Genomic DNA, 16,125 nt, shown 5'->3' on the forward strand with positions numbered 1-16,125 from the left:
TATTGAACTATGTTTCTGAGCTGGCTTCCACAGCTGTATTACAGAATTTGATCAGAAATAATAATTTTAATGCCTCCACTTTTGATGTGTATTAAACTTGCTCTGGTGCCAAATTAGAAACCACTTATAGAACTTAAAATTCTGAAGGTTTCTTTCTGTTCAGATACACTTATGGTGTGAATGCAAACACATACACAAACCTGTGTTGCTAAGTACATTCAGTTCACTTTGTTGTACAACCATTACTACCATTTACCTCCAGAATTCTTTTCATCTTAGGAAACTGAAAGTCTGTACCTAGTAAACAATAAGTCTCCATTCCCTCTGGAAACAATCATTCTACTTTCTGTCGCTGTGAATTTGACAGTTCTCAGATACTAGAATTGCACACACATAATTTGTCCTTTTATGATTGGCTTATTTCACTTAGCATACCACCCTTCAAGGTTCATCTTTGCAGCATCTACAGGATTTTCTTTTTAGGATGAATAGTAATTCTGTGTATGAACATTGTATAAAAAACACATTTTCTATACATTGCTTCTATCTTTAGACTGGTATGAATAGTGCTACTATGAACATGATTGTAAAAATATCTGAATCTGCAGTTGTTTTGACTCTAGATACTTCTGCTGTTTTCATGGATTCCTCTCTACCTCTGTTGACCATATATTACTCTCCCCCAACCCCATGATTTTTGGGCCATTTTCCTAGTGTAGATTCACCTCAGCTTTCAATGGAATGTCATCCAAATAAACCCATCAAAAGTTGAAAAATAATGTAAGTAGAAAACATAGTTCAACAACACAGTGCACTATAGAATATTGCTGCAGGACCCAGGATCCCCAGAGCATTAGATTATATAGATTATAGATTGCTAGTGTAGGAGATCATTCACAGGTATTTCTACTGAACACATGTTTTCACAGTCACAAAATTAAAAGATCATAAGTTAACCTATTGTAAGTTGAAGACCACTATAATATTCAGACTGTCAAGATTCTCATGTTTCAGTAGGACCCTCACAGTCTCCTCAATAGAAAACAAAACATACCTCATACATATAAAGTTAAATATCTTCAATAAAGCAGATATTTGTGGCTGTTAACATCTTGCATTTTGAAGAATTTAAATGTTAATAGTAATAGTTTCTTTGTGTGTCAGTCCTACAGTGGTAATATATCTATGATATATGAAATTATATTTCTCTATATGTATGATATATGATATCAATGACAATCATAGATGACTTGAATAGAAAATTAATATGCACAATATTAAATATTCTCAGAAAGCCACTATTTATGTGAATTTAACCTGATTTATTTTGTCACATGCTTCCCTCCAGTTTTAAGGTTTTTTGTTTTTGTTTTTGTTTTTTTGTCTGTCGTGGGGCTTGAACTTTGGGCCTAAGCGCTGTCCCTGCACTTTTCAGTTCAAGGCTAGCACTCTACCACCTGAGCTACAGTGCCACTTCCAGTTTTCTGGTGGTTTATTGGAGATAAGAGTTTCATGGACTTTCCTGCCCGGGCTGGGCTGGCTTTGAACCACGATCCTCAGATCTCAACTAGGATTACAGGCATGAGCCACTGGCCTCTGGTAGTTTTAAGTTATTGTTAGGACATTTTTGTATAGCTATCTTTGCAAGTGTCCTTGACTGCTTCTTTAGGCATGAGTTGGTATGAGAAGTATTTTAGAGCTCAAAGGCCCAATATTGCATTGCTGGGCTCCTCACTTCAGTGGCTTTGCTTTTTCTATTGTTTGTCTTTGTGAATTTGATTGATGAAAATAATATTGGTGTTTACCACTGAAATATAACATTTTTCCTTGTTTGATGGATTCTTTGTGTGAATTTTTTGCTAATATACCTTAACCTTTGCATTCACAGATCCTTCAAATTATATTATCCTGTTACAAGTACTTGATTTTTTCTTTAGTTTGCTAATTTTTTTTAACAGATAGGCATTTTATTTATATGTTTGTTTATTTTTGCAGTACTTGGGCTTGAAGTTATGTCCTCAGATATATATATGCTAAACAGGTATCTCCACATATAGGCATTTAAAACTTTGAATGTAGTCAAATTTAAGTTGGGCTACCTTGTCTTTTAAATTTTTTCTCTCTCTTTAAAGCTAAGGTTTGTTTTTTCATCCCAACGTCAGAAATACTTATTTCTAATTTAGTTTTGTTTTTCTTTTACATTTAACTATTAATATTTCCATAGCATCTAATTTGAGTGAAAGTGAGAGGTTTTAGAATCTTATTTTGTTTTTGTGTTTACTCAGACCCCCACTGCATTTATGATGTGAACCAAAGTAATGCTTTTTCTTATTTTAGTACCTTGATTGTCCCACTGAGAAAAGGGGAGGCTGTGTACTTGTGGTAGAGAGGAGCCTAGGCACCTTGTGGATGCATCTCATGCCCACAACTGGTCCTGTTCCTTCCCAGTCCTAATGGTCAACAGCAGCTGGTTGTGATACAAAATGAGAGTAGGAATATGGAAGAAATTGGGACTAGATTCTCCACAGTGAGCCTCTCAATCTTGACTCTCAGCCACTTATATCTATAATAAGTAACCAGAGTACTGCTCTTTGGAGAATTATTGGAGCTGAGGTTGCAGTTGGAAGGCAGCAGCATGCGCTGAAAAATAGCCCCAGCCCAGGGAAGTCAGGCATCTTGGGTCTAATTTCACCTGTCAGTCAACTATCTATGTAATATAGCAAAGCATCCTAACTTTTTTCATGTCCTAACTTTAAAAAGTGAGGGAGATGTCTGCTTTTTCAGACTTACTCTAAATAACCTACATTCTAAGAAAGTGACAGTAAATTTTGCCATGCATTTGTTGGGGTTGATTCTCGGTAACTTGTTGATCTTTATTTTATTTTGGTCAGCAAATATGATGCCAACTTTAGTAAGATGATGATGAATGTCATTTAATATTCTACCTGGGAAGAATTTGTCTTTCTTACCTTCTCTAACTGTTCTTAATTTACTATAAACTTTTCTTTAGAAAGATGTCTTTCTTCCCTAATAATCTCTTCTTTCCCTTAACTACCTCTGTGTTTAAGAACTAAAAGAAAAAAGATGAGTTAATAATCAAGAAATCCAGAGCTGACTCATGTCTGACCTCATCCTGCCACTTTTTTTTTTTATAAAAGGCTAAAGTAAAAATATAAAAATAAGGAGTACTAAAGTGCTAAGAATGCTGGCTAAGAGATAAAAATATCTTCCAATGATGATAACTTTTTATTGTTGGTATTAATAAATTACTATTTAGTAACATAGAAATAATATTGATAAACAGGCCAAGTCATTTTAATTTCAGATATTTATGTTATTCTATTTAGAAAAGTAACCCAAAGAATATGTCTCAAGTAGTTTTTGTAATATAAAGTCACCTGTCAATCTGTTACTCTTAGTATATTGTTTTAGCTTGCATCTCCCAGTTTCTTATATCTAGAGTGAATGTCATCTGATTGGTATCTTAACATACAAGAATAATTCAGACTCTAATGATGCCCTATTGCATGCACAGATATTTCAGATATCTAAGAAAATGCATTTTCTTCTTGAGAATGTGTTTGCTGAAATACAATATAGGGCTTCTTAAAATTTATGTAGAGTCTGGGTAAATTGAAGCAGTTTTCTTTGTGCTACAAAACTACACAGCACTAACTAATGAGAAAAGGCTAAGTATTTATGCAAAGCTACACAAGTTGTTTGATTACCTGATCTTCAGATAGTACTGAAAAATAGCCTTTCACACAAAGCTTGAATGGATATGATCTTCAAAGAGACAGTTGCTTTGATAGTTAAACTTTAATTTCTCTATGCACTGCTTTGATCTTACAATATTTTTTAAAAAACAGTCCTGGGGCCTTATTTTCAAGGCTTCCAAACAAATTCTTACTTCTCAGAAGTCATAATATATTCATGGGTTCGTATATCCCAAAGGCACTATTTTTAAACTCCTACTAAGTTTATTTTTCTTACTCTGCTAGTCTACGGCATAATTTTCATTGCTGGGTCACATGATTCTTCCCGTCCCTAACACACGCACTTAAAATTCTCACTTCCTGATTGAGCCATCAAGATTACGTAAAATGTAAATCAGCTTTAAATACCTAAGAGCAAGAATTTTAAGGAAAAATTCTGTTTCCTTTTTGTGTTTCATTGTTAACCCTATAGTATGTACTTGTTTATTTGTTTCTGGAGATGAGAACTTGTTGAGGGATTTTTTTCCCCCAGTCCCTTTTCAGATTGAATCAGACTTTGCTTTCATTACAAAAAAATAATGTGCCAACCAGACAGACTGTGACTGGTACAGTTGCACGACCAAGATCAAAATGGTTCCAGTTACTGGGGAGATGGATTTACTTTATATCCTCATGATCCGAATGAAGAGTACAGCAGATCTCAGAAGGTAACGATTTGCTGTTTCAGAAGTATAAATGACTGTTTAGTCTTTCCGCTGTGTGATAGAAATGAAAGTGGGTTTTAGCAGGCAGTATGTCACTTGTTTTATCATAGACTAGACCTCTAAATCCATCACATTTCCTCAAATCATTTTGAAGTTGTCATAGTAACAGCCTGATGTTTGGAGGGTCTTTTTAGTAGTTCTTTAGCCTGACTACTTTCATTGGCTTTAAGTAATTTTCTTTTTACTTCTGACAAACAAGGACAGGAATGGCTCAGATATATTCTGTGTTCTTTATGATGATTGTACTTCAAGGACTTGATGTTTTGTAAATGAATCAGTAAAGAAACAGGATTGTCAATGATAGCAGATAGGTTAAATGTAGGTTTTTAATTACTCAGTAAAATTGCACTACTGTTGTAAGACTAGGACTTAGTTTCATCTAAAAGGGTAAGTTGCAGGAGTATAATTGCAGATATAATTGTGACTGGATCCCAGTGGTAACAAATATCCTTTGCTTTGATTTTGACATATTTTAGTCAGGAGTTTCAGAAGGTAGAAGAGAAATGTGTCTGACTTAATAGAGAAAATAGCTTAATTAGACACAGCACCAAGAGCATGTTCTCTAAAAGGAAAAAACCTCTTAAATTTGGTTTTAGCAAACTTAAGAATGCAGTACTTTTTCAAACTGTAAAATACAGTAAAAAAAACTCTCAGGTAAGATGAAAATCTATGGCTTTAATATTTTCTCGGCATGTGTGGGGGACTCCTTTTCATTGGTGAAAAGTAGGTCGGGTCTTCTATGGCAGGAATTCTTTCTGTGATGACAAGTAGTGAACAAGGAAGCCAGTCTCTCAGACACAGGGCGTCTGAAGAAAGAACGGCCTGGACTGGGTCCGAATACTGGGGCTTAAAGCATATCAGCTCTAGGGTGTGCTTTAGTTTTCCTATAAAAATGGTCAGAGAGCTATGTCTCTTCCAGAAGGTCCTATGTGAGTTTTGTGGGTTTGATGCTAATGCCACTGTCCTTACTGTCCTGCGGGGTATGTTTTCCCCAGGGGCCATGCGTGAGAGTTGGGGTAGCAGCATAGCAGCATGTGCAGCCAACAGCAGGAAAGGTGCTAATGCACGACCAGTGATGTCAGGAGTTACAAGACAGCGGTTTCTAAACACTGCAGTAAACAAGGGCAAAGTGTCCCGTCTTGCTGGAAGAAGGTTTGTTTTTATGAGTTGGACAGTACATGGATGAAGTAATTTTTCAAAATAAACTTGATTTATATGCATTCTTTTTTCTGAATTAAAAATAATTAGCCAGATGAGATATACCAGTGGTTACATTTTTAAGTAAAATTAACATTTTTATTTTTTTCAGTCTTCTGCTGATTTTTTTCTTTTTCTTTTTTTTTTTTACAAAGGAATTAAAAATACTAGGGATCTACTATTGTCCAATAGAGTTTGAGAGGGTAAGATAGGTCCCAGTCCTTTGAAAGTATGGCAGATAACAGTCCCAAGAAATAGTAAGATATTCCTTCTACTTTGCTACTTTTGATTTTTATTTGGATAGGCCTTTTAAGAACATCCCAGAAAGCTAATGACGCAGAGTACTGCTGACTGTGTGGCTCTTGTCTTAATACATTTTCCAACCTTAAACCTGAGAATGCCAGAGGCTTGAGTTTCTAGGTGTTTGTGGGAATGGTTATCTGCTGGCCACAGGGGTCCTGAAGTAACAGGTGGGTGTCATGTATGTGTGTGTTTGTGTGTGTGTCTGTCTGTCTGTGTGTGCACGCGCATGCATAGTAACAACAGGGGGGCCACGTGGCGCCCAGAGGTCATCTCAGTCTGCCCTGGGGATTCCAAGTGCCTTGGGTGTCTCTTGAGATGAACCGTGAACTTGGGACAGCTTGAGGAGTGCAGGCGCTGTGTCATCTCTTCACAACAAACCTGGGTGTGTGCATGCACACAGCTTTTAAAGTGAAAGCAAGGGCCTTTAGGAAGGACTTGCTGTCATTCCGTGCCTGACCTGCTCCCTGGGCTCACTGGAAGACAAAGTAAGTTTTGCTTGTTTCTTTGTAGTCTGTCTCTCCTGCATGTTCTTTCATGCTAACATTGTTAGCCACTCCGTTTCTGGCAGAGGCCAAGTTTCTTTCCCCTTTGTGGAAACGTAGGAGATAAAATTTGTTACCTAGCTAATTGCTGCTTTTATCTTTTCTGTCCTTTACCCCTATCTAGCATGCTAGCTGGCATTTTAGAGAGAAGAAGAGAGTGAAATATATTACAGGAAGAGAATGGAGTTTTTTAAAAATAGTCTAAGAAGTTTGCTATTATGTAAGCAAATATGATGGTGACACAGAAAAACGTTTTATGTAGCCAGAAGTTCCAACAACAAAACAGCCTGGTTCACTGCCCCCATTTCCCTTTGGAAATGGAAAGAGTACATCCCCAGGGTAGGTGTACCAACAGAAGTTTCCAAGTGAGAACCACATAGAAGCTAGGTGGCAATGATCATGGACCAGAGGCTCTGATTTAAAATCCTGATGAGAAATGGATTGGAGCTGAGGGAATACACATTATTTAATGATATTGAAAAAGCATGCAATACAAAGATAGATTAAATATTCTTATTAACAGAAATGGAACTTTTCCTTTATGCTATAAAGCCTTGTAGATTTATGAGAAATGTGGTCATTAGCCTTTAGCATCTAAATAAGTCTTCATCTTCTAGATACGGATTCTGTTACAGCAGCCTAAATTTGCACTTGGCTGCTGTCTTCCATTCTGCTCATTTTTTGTGCTGAACCTGTCCCCAACGATTGATATTAAGTTCTGTGGTTTTGAAAATATAAAATATGTTAAATGCAGAGTGGTTTGTGATTTGTAATTATCTTTCCTTATAAAATGGGTTAGTGTGGAGGTTCATGGAGAAGGTTCTTGATTTTTATTGAGTGGAATAATAGCACTTGGAAGTTACAAAGAGAGGCAACAAGATCATGGTACAACTTGGAAAACAAGCAGGAGTCTCATTTGTAAATCTAGAGTGCATTGATGAGTGTCTCATGGTAATGGTGATAGGACTTGGGGTGGCTCCCTTACATTTGAAGCATCTCAGGCCTCTTATAAGAACATCTGAAAATTACTACTTCAGCAAACATTTCCGAAGTGTCTTCCTTATTTCAGCGCCATGGCTTGCACTGTGATTTTTCACCATTAAATTGAGAGATTCAGTTTGAAACAAGGGTGAGTGAGCAGAGCATTTCCTTCGAAACGGTTTTGTTAAAGATGGTGCCAAGCGGGACTGTTCCCTTGTGAGCCGCCCCTCCTAATTAAAGGGGAAGGTGGCTGCCATCTGTCTTCTTTCATTAAGGCAGTAGGGGGGCTTGGGGTGGAAGGAAGCAGACCCCCCCCTTTCTTTTTCTCCAGCCTTTTTTATAGTCAGCTTTCTCTGTAGTCAGTGACCCAGAAGGTCATTGATGATCTATCTCAGAATGAATAGTACCACAGCATGCATGGCACTTGCGAAGGGAAGTTTCTAACGTGCATTTGTCCATTTAAAATTCTATCAGGATGTCTCTGCATTGCATCTCGGTCCCTCTTGTTGCTGAGGGCCCTAGAGGCAGGAAAAGTGAAGAGTATTATTTTTTATGGATTTTACTTTTTCATGAAGAAAACGTTACATTCCATTGGGCATAATCAGAAGGTGGCAGCATGTGGTTGTGCCTAGGGATGTGGGGGGCACCTGTTAATTGTGATGCATATGTGCTATGTGGGGGGAGAACATGGATAAGGATGTTAACAGATGTCCAAATGGTCCGTGTCTGTGCGGCTTCTTGGACCAGTCACTGGAATAATTCACATTGTTTGCCCTTCAGTTAAGAGACAAGCTTGTTACAGCCCCTGCCTCATGAGAATATATTCCAAGAGAATTTAGTTCATTTGGGGTCATGGCTTAATTGCTTGTGGGATGTAGGGTACTCTAACAAAACAATTGAGCTGTCTCACCTCAGTTTTTCTGTCAATAGAAGAAAGATGTCTGCTTTTAGAAGTAAGTATTTGAGAGACAAAGAATATTTTCTGCCTTCAGAAAAACTCTATTGGAACTGAAAAAAACTAAAATTGTCAGTTTTTTTAATTTTTCACACTTTTTATAAACTTGAGCAGAATGTTAACACTCATCTTTAAAAGACTGAGTCTATACATACTGTTTTGCAGTATGGCCTTCCCAACAAATGCCAGCTTTGAGAAACTTCTCTTTGTGACACAGAAATGTGATATTTCTTAAACCCCTGGCAATATATGTGTCAAGCTCAAATGTGAGAGTCTTGTCTGTAATTTTGTTTGTAGCTCTTTTTTCCAATTTGTCACCAACTTGAAATCAACTTTTTGGGAAACAAGGATGTGCTTGTGCTGGGAATCTAGGGACAGCGAATGCAGGTGTCTACAGGCACGGCATCCAGTCTGTTCGGTCAGACAATGCTGAAAAAAGTGGTCTTATCTCGTCTGTGAAGGCCTCTGTGTACAGCTGCCAGGCCCTTTTTATTTTCTTTCTTTTGCGGCTTTCTGAGTTTGGATGTTTTTTTATTTTTATTTTTTTTACCCCATGTAGCATTTTTAAATATTAACTAGGACTTAACACTTAATCAAGATGTGATTAAGATTAATTTACTTTGCCCTTTAGTATTTACTTCAAGATGACTGTAAAATAGTTTAATATGTCTATAAAGTGTGACACTTAATTCATGTGGCAAGGGACACAGACATGCCCAGTGCATGTTAGCTGGGAAGAATTTAAACTGTGCCCCCTCTGCCAGTGACATGTTGAGACCTTCCTGCCTATTGTAGCTTTTAGAGTTTTCCAGGACTGCAGAGCTGGATTCTCTGTCTTCTGAGGTAGGAAGTAACCCAATAATAAGCTGTGATGATACAACCCCCAGATTTAAGGCCTAATTCTTGTTGTCAGTATCTGATAGACCACTGATTGAATCCCAGACTTATTACCACAGGCTTAGAGGTATACAGCTCATAGACCCACATTCTAGCACACAGCTTAGTGGGATAGTGACATCTGCAGATCGACAGGTACCACTGCAGAGATGCTCATAGTGTTGCTAGAGCCCAGATGATGCAAAAATAGAAATTTGGTGGAAAAATGAGACTTGTGAACGGGATTTGTAATATATCTTATGTAATAAAATGTTCTATATTCTAATACTTGGATGAGGAAAGTAGGATTTCTGAAATACTATTAATTCTTACTTAGTTGAAAGGCTTTTATTCTACAGTAAGGCTTTATAAAAATTGAGTGAACACATAAAATAAACATGACTCTTTTAAAGGTGAGGATCCGGAATGGTTTTTGACAGTGTTAAAGTAGCTTTGTTTTCTCAAAAGAAGCTTTCTGGTTTTGGTGGCACTAGGGTTGAAATTCAGGGCCTGTGCCTGGTAGGCAGGTGCTATACTACTTGAGCCATGGAGAGGGGGTTGTTTGTTGTTGTTTTTTTACATTAGTTATTTTGCTAATAGGATCCCACACTACTTTTCCTAGGGCCAGCCTCAGTCTCTTATTAACACTTGCTGTATTGCTGGGATGAGATGGGTTCTCCAAACTAATTGCTCATGGTGGTTCTAAACTGCTGTCCTCCTGATCTCCTCCTGTATAACTGGACTACAGGCATGTACCATCATGCCCAGCCCAGAGGAGACTATTTTGAAGAATAATTCTTCCATACATGTTAAAATTTTTTACTTGTTAAGGCTTAACACTGGTGGCTCATGCCTATAACCCTAACTACTCAGGAGGCTGAGATCTGATGATCATAGTTCAAACCCAGCCCATGTAGGAAAGTCTGTGAGAATCTTACATCAATCACCAAAAAGCCAGAAATGAAGTTATGGCTTAAGTGGTAGAGTACTAGCCTTCAGCAGAAAAACTCCGACAGCAACAGGTGCGGCGCGCGCGCACACACACACACACACACACACACACACACACACACACACACAGTGTACTTATGGCATTCTAAATATACCAATACATCACTTGTAAGTTTACTGCTAAGAGTAACTATATAGCTTTGAGAGGCTTATATCTCTTGCATATGGCAAGAGAGGAGGCCTCTTTAAATTCCCTTTTGTGTTATATTCCATAGGGACACAATTTCTGTCCCATAGATGTCCCTTGAGGATAATTTCACTTGGAAGTAATTCATGGAGTGTTGTTCAGTGTCCAGGCACTGTCCTAGGAGCTGTCTGAGAAACAAGTTGATGCACTATAGACACTGAAGACTGGTGCTTCTCTGTGGGACTCTGGAGGTGGACTGTGGAGGACACCTCTGGAAGAGCCTTGAATGCCTGTGACTAGACAATCTCAGCTTAATACTGAGTCCTGGGACACAGTTGAATCTTGAACAGGACCTCACTCCTGAAGAAGCCATGCCTGGTGTCAGTGGTGAAATGCTCAGAGCTGGAAAGCCCTTAGAGCTGCAGTCTAGGATGAAGAGTTGGTATTTCAGGGACTACTGGATAATAGAGCTTTGCTGGTAGGGAAGGAAATGGGAGCAAAAGTAGTTCCAGATGGTTGGACCTCTTCTTCTGTACCACCTAACAGGCAATTCACAATATTATCTCATTTCACCTATACAGTTGGTATTTTTGTCTTTTTTATTATGTGCTAGTCCTGGGGCTTGAACTCAGGGCCTGCACACTGCCTTTAAGCATTTTTTGCCCAGGGCAATCATACAACTAATAGGATTTGGAACAGGGCTTCAAGTACAGGTGTCCTTTCCCCCAGTTTGGCTTGAGGGGAGTGGCATGCACTCTCCACCCTGTACGCGCTGGGACTGAACATTGGTAATATTCACATGGTTAGGTGTCTCTTGGAAGTGGAGTCAGGAGTATTGTATTGAAGATAGGGTTTAAGTGTCACTTGCTTATTCATCTGTTCAATCACCTCTGCTTGGCAGTGGGAATAGAGTGGTGAGTGAGAGAGGCACAGTCCTTCTTCAGAGAGCTCATGAGGCCAGTGACACTAGATTCTGTACACAGAGGCTGCTGCATGGGTTTATTCCCTCAGAATACTCCCTGACTTTGACTAGGTCAGAAAGCCTCATGAGGCCATGTGATACTGAATACTAGATTTAGATGGTGGTATTAAAAAACAAGGAGTGAGAAGATAGAGAATGTCGTAAGATCCAGAGGTCAGAGAAGAACATGGCACATCTGATGAGGAGAAATTAGGTTGAGACAGAATGAAGGGAACTTTTACCAGGAGGTACTACCAGAGGAGGAGGAAGAACAAGGCAGGCTGTATTAAGAAATTCAAAACACAGTAATCTATAAGGAAGTTTTAGTAGGTTTTGATCAATGGGATACACGACCAGGCTTGTAGTTTAGAAAGATCACATAAGTGATTGGGGGAAATCAGTTGGACAGGAAAGTGCTAGAACCAGGTCCATTGATGGAGGAGTCTGGGTATGAGAGATGGTGGTCATATAGATAAGAGGGGAGGGACTCTTTCACAGAAAGGATGGGAGATGTGCTAGGGTTTAGGGATTTGTTGATTTCGAAGATGAGGGAGAGGAATAAAACTTGCACAGATGGGTTGTTGCTGGCATTTAACTGGAGAATATGGTCAGGAGGAAAATCTTTAGGGATGTAGGATATTAGTTTTTGTTAGGCACATGCTGACACAGAGAGCTGGGATCCCAAGTGTGTGGTAAAGGTAAGGAAGCTGAAGAATCAGCTATGGTCAGACAGGATGTCTTAATTTATTAGCCCAGACATGAAGCATTTCCAGTGATAAAAGCACATAGTTGGGTATCTCATGGAAATGGAGTCAGGAGGGGAGAATGACATAGATGAGAGACTGGCTTGTGGATGGGGAGTTGGCAGGCTCAGAGGCTGACATGGGTGGGTCTGGAGGCAGAGAGGGAACTGGCAAAGGGATGAGGCAGATCACCAACCCAAGCTCCACAAGTGTCCACAAGAGAGAAAAGAGGAATGGGACACTGCACTAGCCTGTAAGGGTTAACAGTGGGAGGAGACCAAGGAGGTTTACCCAGAGGAGGACAGGAAAAGAACAGGGCAGGGCAGATCCTGGAAGGCTGCAGGGGGTTGGTGTGGAAGGCCAGCCTGCTGAGAAAGGCTCCCAGTGGAAGCTGTGGAAGGACTGGCTGGTGAGCAGGTGCTTTGTTTGATATCTCGTTTCCTCAGAGTGATAGAGAGGCCGAAGTGTAAAGGAGAAAGTAAAGAGTAAATGGAAATTAGTAGGTTACAGACAGCAAGTACAACCTACATTGAAAGAGATTTGGGACTAAAAAGAGGCTTACAGTGTCTTACTGAATCTGTGTAGTGTCTAGTAAAGAGTCTTGATTTTTTTTTTCTGTTTCTTTGTTAATCTTCGTAGCATTCTCTGCTGTGTGTTCTTGGATTAATTATTTACCCTCTCTGTACTTCATTTGTGAAATATACTCTTGCATTGTTCTTAGGCTTCAGTGAGATGTAAAGTAGCTCCTGGTACAGAGTAAGTGCTATATAAATGGTAATAAAGAAGAGATGCAAAGAATACATATATACACATAGATCAGCCACACATTTAGGTACCTTCCCATAATAATCCTGCAGTATAACAAGTAGTGACACCCTATTCGATAACAAGAGTTCTGTGATAATTGTAACTAATACATTCTAGGTCATATTGCTGACCATCAGTAGGTCTGAGAGGGCCCACTGGGCCTGACAGGAAGTCAGAGGTTCTCCCACAGGGCCTGGCTGTATCTTTCAGCTGTGGCAGGAAGCCTAGTAGAGACTTGGAGCCCTTCCAGTCAGGAAGCACTCTCTACTTTACATAACCCCACCTTTCCTCTCAGGCACTGCCTCTAGACCCTACAGTCTTGCCCTTCCTAAGAAATGGATGCGTCCTCCTGACTCCTCCTATGCCCAGATGCTAGTTTCTAATGTGCTTCAAAGCTCTCCTGCAGACTTGGCATTCACCTCTAAGACAACATGTATCTATCTTGTCAGAATCTCTGCTCCTACTGTGCTCTGCAATAGAAAGTGAAGTGGCTGTACAATCCAGAGGCTTTACCCTCAGCCATGAACCATCTGAGCCACTTGTTTAAAAGGACAGCATAATGGCTAATTTTGTGCCACATTAGCCTATGCCCTCCTACCCAGATACTAGTTAGACACTAGGTTGGATGTCCCTGTGAAGGTAAAAAAATTTTTTGGTCGGTTGTGGGGCTTGAACTTTGGGCCGGGGCTGTCCCTGATCTCTTCAGCTCTAGGCTAGCACTCTACCACTTGAGCTACAGCATCACTTCCGGTTTTCTGGTGGCTTATTGGAGATAAGAGTGTCACGGACTTTCCTGCCCAGGCTGGCTTTGAACTGAGATCCTCAGATATCATCCTCCTGAGTAGCTAGGATTACAGGCATGAGCCACTGGTGCCCAGCTGTAAAGGTAATTTTTTAATGAGTTTAATGTTTAAGTCAGTAGACTGAGTAATGAAAGGTTACCATCCTAATTAATGTATGTAGGTGAATCATTTGAAGGCCTTAAGAGGAAAATGATGACGTTTTCTAGGAAGGAATTCTACCTCTAGACCCAAGAGTACAATATCTACTCTTGGAGTTACCAGCCTGCCCTGTGGATTTCAGACTCACCAGTCCTCATAATCCCATGAATGGATTCCTTAAGATAAATCTCACTGTATCCCCGTGCATAGGTATGGACAAACATCCACATCCACACACTATTGGTTTTGTTCTGGAGAACCCTGACCAATGTAGATAGGTACGATAATATAAAAATTGCGGAAGCTTCTAACACAGGTGGACTATCCCTTATTCACAATACTTAGGAGCAAAAGTGTTTCAGATTTTTCAGGTTTTCCAGGTTTGAGAAGACTTTATTCCATTTGCACATACCAAACCTGAAGATCCCAATGATACTCAAAAACTTCACATTTTCAGGTTAAGAATGCTCAACTTGCCCCATGCAAAAGGCTTCATTCAGCCTCTAGGCATGGATATGTTGCTTTTGTGTAAGTGAGAAAAGGGAATTATAGAAGGGATGTTTCTCTACAGTCATTCAATTAGGTTTTTTTTTTTTGGTGCTTTTTTTGCTATTTGGCTTTTATGTTTGTATTAATAAGGTAATAAAGTTATTGAATTTGAATTGCATAATAAATAATATAATTTTATTGTTATTTTGCAGTCATGGGAATTTAACTCTCAGGCCCTACCCTAGTCCTTTTTTTGTTTAGTTTGTTTTTCAAGTAGGTCTTGCTAGCTTTTGCCTGAAAAGTCTTTGAACCATGAACCTCGTATTTCTGCCTCAGAATAGTTGGTATACACCAGACTTGCAGCAAGCATTCCCGGTTTGACTTGTATAATTATTGCTAAAACAGCATATTTACTGCCATGCACTATAATGCTTTTGTAGATGTTAGATCTCTACCTAATAAGAACATAGGGACTAATCGCCATTTTATAGATTTTTAGGCATTGAAGCCTGGTGAAGCAACATGATTACTTCTGCATAACTGATGGGTGAAAGAGTGCGCTGGGGCCCAGGGGCTGTGCTCTGCACCACGCCACTGCTGGTTCCCATCTTCAGCTCCCCCTTGTCCTCCTGGAACCACATCTAGAACATGCATGATGGTACTGGTGTTCTTGGTGGGGCATATGTTAAAATAGGTCTGTTGCTTGCCTGGCATTATCTTAAGTGCTTTTTGTTAGTTTGTTTTGATGGTACTGAGGTTTGAACTCAGGGCCTTTGGCTTGCTAGGCAGACACTCTACCACTTGAGCCATATCTCTAGCATCTTTTAACACTGGCTCCTTAGGAGGTAGGATGTCATTTATGTCAGACCTGCCCTATGTTTTGATCCTTATGTGACTAGTGATGACAGGCACATGTTGCTACTTCCCCTATTACTAGGATAATAGGTGCATACCACTGCACTAAGCCATTGATTGAGACAGAATCTCACAGACTTCTTTTTTTTTGGGGGGGGGGTCCAGTTGTGGGGCCTGAACTCTGGGCCTGGGCGCTGTCCTTCAGCTCTTCAGCTCAGGGCTAGCACTCTTAACACTTGAGCCACAGCGCCACTTCCGGCTTTTTTCTTTTTGCCTATGTGGTACTGAGGAATCGAACCCAGGGCCTCATGCATGCAAGGCAAGCGCTCTACCACTGAGCCACCTTCCAGCCCCATCACAGACTTTTTTTTTCAATTGTGGGGCTTGAACTCAGGGCCTAGGTGCTATCCCTGAGCCTCTTTGTGCTCAAGGCTAGCACTCTTATCACTTTGAGCCACAGCACCACTTCCAGTTTTTGAGTAATTAATTGGAGGTAAGGGGCTCATGGGGACTTTTCTACCTAGGCTGGCTTTGAATCACAGTCCTCAGATTTCAGCCTCCTGAGTAGCTAGAATTACAGGCATGAGCCACTAGCACCCAGTTTCACAGACTTCTTTTTAACCCAAATTGGGCTCCAGCTGTGATCCTCCTGGTCATCATCTCCTGAGTAGCTAGGATTAAAGAATTGAGCCACTACATGGTGACTTTTAAATGCTTAAACATTATCTCAGAGTTCTCTGAAGAAAATAGCCTTTAAGCCATTTTACAAATAAAGAGAGCAACAGTTGGGAGTTAAGTAACGTTTCCAAGGCAAATAGCAGAACCAGTGTTCTTGGTACACTCTGCTCGGCCTGCAC

This window comes from Dipodomys ordii, unplaced genomic scaffold (assembly GCF_000151885.1).
Source record: "Dipodomys ordii isolate 6190 unplaced genomic scaffold, Dord_2.0 Scaffold285, whole genome shotgun sequence".
Lineage (NCBI taxonomy): Eukaryota > Metazoa > Chordata > Mammalia > Rodentia > Heteromyidae > Dipodomys > Dipodomys ordii.